This window comes from Ranitomeya variabilis, chromosome 3 (assembly GCF_051348905.1).
Source record: "Ranitomeya variabilis isolate aRanVar5 chromosome 3, aRanVar5.hap1, whole genome shotgun sequence".
Lineage (NCBI taxonomy): Eukaryota > Metazoa > Chordata > Amphibia > Anura > Dendrobatidae > Ranitomeya > Ranitomeya variabilis.
Genome location: NC_135234.1, coordinates 299,269,185 through 299,276,259, shown reverse-complemented (window position 1 = coordinate 299,276,259; position 7,075 = coordinate 299,269,185).

Below are 7,075 nucleotides of genomic sequence, written 5' to 3'. Positions count from 1 at the left end.
GTAGGCCCTAACCACCATTTTGTTTTTTAAAAACCACTTAATGAGAGCCGGAAGGTTGAAGCTCAGCTTTATTTAGTTGAGGGCAACACCAGGGAGGGGCAGAAGCCGTTAGTAGGCCCTATCCACCATTTTGTTTTTTAAAAACCACTTAATGAGAGCCGGAAGGTTGAAGCTCAGCTTTATTTAGTTGTGGGCAACACCAGGGAGGGGCAGAAGCCGTTAGTAGGCCCTATCCACCATTTTGTTTTTTCAAAACCACTTAATGAGAGCCGGAAGGTTGAAGCTCAGCTTTATTTAGTTGAGGGCAACACCAGGGAGGGGCAGAAGCCGTTAGTAGGCCCTAACCACCATTTTGTTTAAAAACAGCAGTTAATCAGAGCCGGAAGGTAGAAGCTCAGCTTTATTCAGTTGAGGGCAACACCAGGGAGGGGCAGAAGCCGTTAGTAGGCCCTAACCACCATTTTGTTTTTTAAAAAACACTTAATGAGAGCCAGAAGGTTGAAGCTCAGCTTTATTCAGTTGAGGGCAACACCAGGGAGGGGCAGAAGCCGTTAGTAGGCCCTAACCACCATTTTGTTTTTTAAAAAACACTTAATGAGAGCCGGAAGGTTGAAGCTCAGCTTTATTTAGTTGAGGGCAACACCAGGGAGGGGCAGAAGCCGTTAGTAGGCCCTATCCACCATTTTGTTTTTTAAAAACCACTTAATGAGAGCCGGAAGGTTGAAGCTCAGCTTTATTTAGTTGAGGGCAACACCAGGGAGGGGCAGAAGCCGTTAGTAGGCCCTAACCACCATTTTGTTTTTTAAAAACCACTTAATGAGAGCCGGAAGGTTGAAGCTCAGCTTTATTTAGTTGAGGGCAACACCAGGGAGGGGCAGAAGCCGTTAGTAGGCCCTAACCACCATTTTGTTTAAAAACAGCAGTTAATCAGAGCCGGAAGGTAGAAGCTCAGCTTTATTCAGTTGAGGGCAACACCAGGGAGGGGCAGAAGCCGTTAGTAGGCCCTAACCACCATTTTGTTTTTTAAAAAACACTTAATGAGAGCCAGAAGGTTGAAGCTCAGCTTTATTCAGTTGAGGGCAACACCAGGGAGGGGCAGAAGCCGTTAGTAGGCCCTAACCACCATTTTGTTTTTTAAAAAACACTTAATGAGAGCCGGAAGGTTGAAGCTCAGCTTTATTTAGTTGAGGGCAACACCAGGGAGGGGCAGAAGCCGTTAGTAGGCCCTATCCACCATTTTGTTTTTTAAAAACCACTTAATGAGAGCCGGAAGGTTGAAGCTCAGCTTTATTTAGTTGAGGGCAACACCAGGGAGGGGCAGAAGCCGTTAGTAGGCCCTAACCACCATTTTGTTTAAAAACAGCAGTTAATCAGAGCCGGAAGGTAGAAGCTCAGCTTTATTCAGTTGAGGGCAACACCAGGGAGGGGCAGAAGCCGTTAGTAGGCCCTAACCACCATTTTGGTTTTTAAAAAACACTTAATGAGAGCCAGAAGGTTGAAGCTCAGCTTTATTCAGTTGAGGGCAACACCAGGGAGGGGCAGAAGCCGTTAGTAGGCCCTAACCACCATTTTGTTTTTTAAAAAACACTTAATGAGAGCCGGAAGGTTGAAGCTCAGCTTTATTTAGTTGAGGGCAACACCAGGGAGGGGCAGAAGCCGTTAGTAGGCCCTAACCACCATTTTGTTTAAAAACAGCAGTTAATCAGAGCCGGAAGGTAGAAGCTCAGCTTTATTCAGTTGAGGGCAACACCAGGGAGGGGCAGAAGCCGTTAGTAGGCCCTAACCACCATTTTGTTTTTTAAAAAACACTTAATGAGAGCCAGAAGGTTGAAGCTCAGCTTTATTCAGTTGAGGGCAACACCAGGGAGGGGCAGAAGCCGTTAGTAGGCCCTAACCACCATTTTGTTTTTTAAAAAACACTTAATGAGAGCCGGAAGGTAGAAGCTCAGCTTTATTTAGTTGAGGGCAACACCAGGGAGGGGCAGAAGCCGTTAGTAGGCCCTATCCACCATTTTGTTTTTTAAAAACCACTTAATGAGAGCCGGAAGGTTGAAGCTCAGCTTTATTTAGTTGAGGGCAACACCAGGGAGGGGCAGAAGCCGTTAGTAGGCCCTAACCACCATTTTGTTTAAAAACAGCAGTTAATCAGAGCCGGAAGGTAGAAGCTCAGCTTTATTCAGTTGAGGGCAACACCAGGGAGGGGCAGAAGCCGTTAGTAGGCCCTAACCACCATTTTGTTTTTTAAAAAACACTTAATGAGAGCCAGAAGGTTGAAGCTCAGCTTTATTCAGTTGAGGGCAACACCAGGGAGGGGCAGAAGCCGTTAGTAGGCCCTAACCACCATTTTGTTTTTTAAAAAACACTTAATGAGAGCCGGAAGGTTGAAGCTCAGCTTTATTTAGTTGAGGGCAACACCAGGGAGGGGCAGAAGCCGTTAGTAGGCCCTATCCACCATTTTGTTTTTTCAAAACCACTTAATGAGAGCCGGAAGGTTGAAGCTCAGCTTTATTTAGTTGAGGACAACACCAGGCAGGGGCACACAGACAGACACCTTTAGTAGGCCGGAAAAGCCTATTGCATTTTTTAAAATGGTAATTTGGAACAGAAGGTTGAAGCTCAGCTTTATTTAGTTGAGGGCAACACCAGGGAGGGGCAGAAGCCGTTAGTAGGCCGTAACCAAAGTTGAAGGCCAAAGGCAGTTTAATTTCTGATACTATAGGCCGAAAGCCAGAAGGTGGAAGCTCCGATTTAGACAGTGGAGGACAATTTGAATTATGGACTGCAGACATACTTAGTAGGCTGTCCCCTGTGGACCATGCATCCAACACATTAACCCATTGCGCCGTAATGGACACGTAATCTTCCGTGGCCATGCCTACAGGTCCATGCGTCTGTTGTCAGGTGCACCTTTGTACTCACAGATTGCCAGAGTGCATGGACAATGCGGTCTTCTACAAGCTGGTGGAGGGTTGGGATGGCTTTTCTCGCAAAAGAAGTGTCGACTGGTTAGCTTGTAGCGTGGTACAGCGTAGTCCATCATGGCCTTATTAATAGTAAATAAAATATATAACTAGGCTCTATGAACTTTTAAATAGGTTCCAGGGGTACACGGGCAGCATTGGTGTGGTCAGTGGAGGAGTATTGCAAGTAGGGGCCGCAGACAGGCTATCAAAGGCCTAAAATAACAAACAGTAGGCAGTCATGGCAGTTTGAAATCGGTTACATGGATACACAGGCAGGCACTCCAGGCAGCATTGTGGTCAGTGGAGGAGTATTGCAAGTAGGGGCCGCAGACAGGCTCACAAAGGCCTAAAATAACAAACAGTAGGCAGTCATGGCAGTTTGAAATCGGTTACATGGATACACAGGCAGGCACTCCAGGCAGCATTGTGGTCAGTGGAGGAGTATTGCAAGTAGGGGCCGCAGACAGGCTATCAAAGGCCTAAAATAACAAACAGTAGGCAGTCATGGCAGTTTTACATCGGTTACATGGATACACGGGCAGGCAGCTTGGTGGTGAGTGGAGGAGTATTTAAAGTAGGGACCGCAGACAGGCTTCAAAGGCCTAACATAATAAAATGGGCTGGCTGTAGGCACTTTATAATTGGTTCCAGGGGTACACGGGCAGCAGTGGTCTGGTCAGTGGAGGCCTAGTGGAAGGAGGGACCGCAGACAGGCTTCGAAGGCCTAACATAATAAAATGGGCTGGCTGTAGGCACTTTAAAATTGGTTCCAGGGGTACACGGGCAGCAGTGGTCTGGTCAGTGGAGGACTAGTGGAAGGAGGGAGCGCAGAAAGGCTTCAAAGGCCTAAAATAACAAACAATAGGCTCATGGCAGTTTTACAGCGGTTACATGGATACACGGGCAGGCAGCTTGGTGGTCAGTGGAGGAGTATTTAAAGTAGGGACCGCAGACAGGCTATCAAAGGCCTAAAATAACAAACAATAGGCTCATGGCAGTTTTACAGCGGTTACATGGATACACGGGCAGGCAGCTTGGTGGTGAGTGGAGGAGTATTTAAAGTAGGGACCGCAGACAGGCTTCAAAGGCCTAACATAATAAAATGGGCTGGCTGTAGGCACTTTATAATTGGTTCCAGGGGTACACGGGCAGCAGTGGTCTGGTCAGTGGAGGCCTAGTGGAAGGAGGGACCGCAGACAGGCTTCGAAGGCCTAACATAATAAAATGGGCTGGCTGTAGGCACTTTAAAATTGGTTCCAGGGGTACACGGGCAGCAGTGGTCTGGTCAGTGGAGGACTAGTGGAAGGAGGGAGCGCAGAAAGGCTTCAAAGGCCTAAAATAACAAACAATAGGCTCATGGCAGTTTTACAGCGGTTACATGGATACACGGGCAGGCAGCTTGGTGGTGAGTGGAGGAGTATTTAAAGTATGGACCGCAGACAGGCTTCGAAGGCCTAACACAATAAAATGGGCTGGCTGTAGGCACTTTAAAATTGGTTCCAGGGGTACACGGGCAGCAGTGGTCTGGTCAGTGGAGGCCTAGTGGAAGGAGGGACCGCAGACAGGCTTCGAAGGCCTAACACAATAAAATGGGCTGGCTGTAGGCACTTTATAATTGGTTCCAGGGGTACACGGGCAGCAGTGGTCTGGTCAGTGGAGGCCTAGTGGAAGGAGGGACCGCAGACAGGCTTCTAAGGCCTAAAATAACAAACAATAGGCTCATGGCAGTTTTACAGCGGTTACATGGATACACGGGCAGCTTGGTGGTGAGTGGAGGAGTATTTAAAGTAGGGACCGCAGACAGGCTATCAAAGGCCTAAAATAACAAACAATAGGCTCAGGGCAGTTTTACAGCGGTTACATGGATACACGGGCAGGCAGCTTGGTGGTCAGTGGAGGAGTATTTAAAGTAGGGACCGCAGACAGGCTATCAAAGGCCTAACATAATAAAATGGGCTGGCTGTAGGCACTTTATAATTGGTTCCAGGGGTACACGGGCAGCAGTGGTCTGGTCAGTGGAGGCCTAGTGGAAGGAGGGACCGCAGACAGGCTTCGAAGGCCTAACATAATAAAATGGGCTGGCTGTAGGCACTTTAAAATTGGTTCCAGGGGTACACGGGCAGCAGTGGTCTGGTCAGTGGAGGACTAGTGGAAGGAGGGAGCGCAGAAAGGCTTCAAAGGCCTAAAATAACAAACAATAGGCTCATGGCAGTTTTACAGCGGTTACATGGATACACGGGCAGGCAGCTTGGTGGTCAGTGGAGGAGTATTTAAAGTAGGGACCGCAGACAGGCTATCAAAGGCCTAAAATAACAAACAATAGGCTCATGGCAGTTTTACAGCGGTTACATGGATACACGGGCAGGCAGCTTGGTGGTGAGTGGAGGAGTATTTAAAGTAGGGACCGCAGACAGGCTTCAAAGGCCTAACATAATAAAATGGGCTGGCTGTAGGCACTTTATAATTGGTTCCAGGGGTACACGGGCAGCAGTGGTCTGGTCAGTGGAGGCCTAGTGGAAGGAGGGACCGCAGACAGGCTTCGAAGGCCTAACATAATAAAATGGGCTGGCTGTAGGCACTTTAAAATTGGTTCCAGGGGTACACGGGCAGCAGTGGTCTGGTCAGTGGAGGACTAGTGGAAGGAGGGAGCGCAGAAAGGCTTCAAAGGCCTAAAATAACAAACAATAGGCTCATGGCAGTTTTACAGCGGTTACATGGATACACGGGCAGGCAGCTTGGTGGTGAGTGGAGGAGTATTTAAAGTATGGACCGCAGACAGGCTTCGAAGGCCTAACACAATAAAATGGGCTGGCTGTAGGCACTTTAAAATTGGTTCCAGGGGTACACGGGCAGCAGTGGTCTGGTCAGTGGAGGCCTAGTGGAAGGAGGGACCGCAGACAGGCTTCGAAGGCCTAACACAATAAAATGGGCTGGCTGTAGGCACTTTAAAATTGGTTCCAGGGGTACACGGGCAGCAGTGGTCTGGTCAGTGGAGGCCTAGTGGAAGGAGGGACCGCAGACAGGCTTCTAAGGCCTAAAATAACAAACAATAGGCTCATGGCAGTTTTACAGCGGTTACATGGATACACGGGCAGCTTGGTGGTGAGTGGAGGAGTATTTAAAGTAGGGACCGCAGACAGGCTATCAAAGGCCTAAAATAACAAACAATAGGCTCAGGGCAGTTTTACAGCGGTTACATGGATACACGGGCAGGCAGCTTGGTGGTCAGTGGAGGAGTATTTAAAGTAGGGACCGCAGACAGGCTATCAAAGGCCTAACATAATAAAATGGGCTGGCTGTAGGCACTTTATAATTGGTTCCAGGGGTACACGGGCAGCAGTGGTCTGGTCAGTGGAGGCCTAGTGGAAGGAGGGACCGCAGACAGGCTTCGAAGGCCTAACATAATAAAATGGGCTGGCTGTAGGCACTTTAAAATTGGTTCCAGGGGTACACGGGCAGCAGTGGTCTGGTCAGTGGAGGACTAGTGGAAGGAGGGAGCGCAGAAAGGCTTCAAAGGCCTAAAATAACAAACAATAGGCTCATGGCAGTTTTACAGCGGTTACATGGATACACGGGCAGGCAGCTTGGTGGTCAGTGGAGGAGTATTTAAAGTAGGGACCGCAGACAGGCTATCAAAGGCCTAAAATAACAAACAATAGGCTCATGGCAGTTTTACAGTGGTTACATGGATACACAGGCAGCTTGGTGGTGAGTGGAGGAGTATTTAAAGTAGGGACCGCAGACAGGCTATCAAAGGCCTAAAATAACAAACAATAGGCTCATGGCAGTTTTACAGCGGTTACATGGATACACAGGCAGCTTGGTGGTGAGTGGAGGAGTAGTGCAAGGAGTGTCTGTCCCAGTACTCCCAAAATATAAATAGATGTTAATGTCTCGCAAAACAACCAAAACAAAAAAAAAGGTGGCATACTTAGGTACAGGGGTGGGCTCATCTGCTGAGTTTCTGACATAGTAATTTGGCAGTAACTATTTAATGGTGCCAATATAGGACACAGACACAGACTACTTTAAGTTGCATCATAGATGTCTACAAATTTGTATTGTCAGTGCCAGACATTGAATGATGTCAGCGAATAGACTAAAGATTGGTG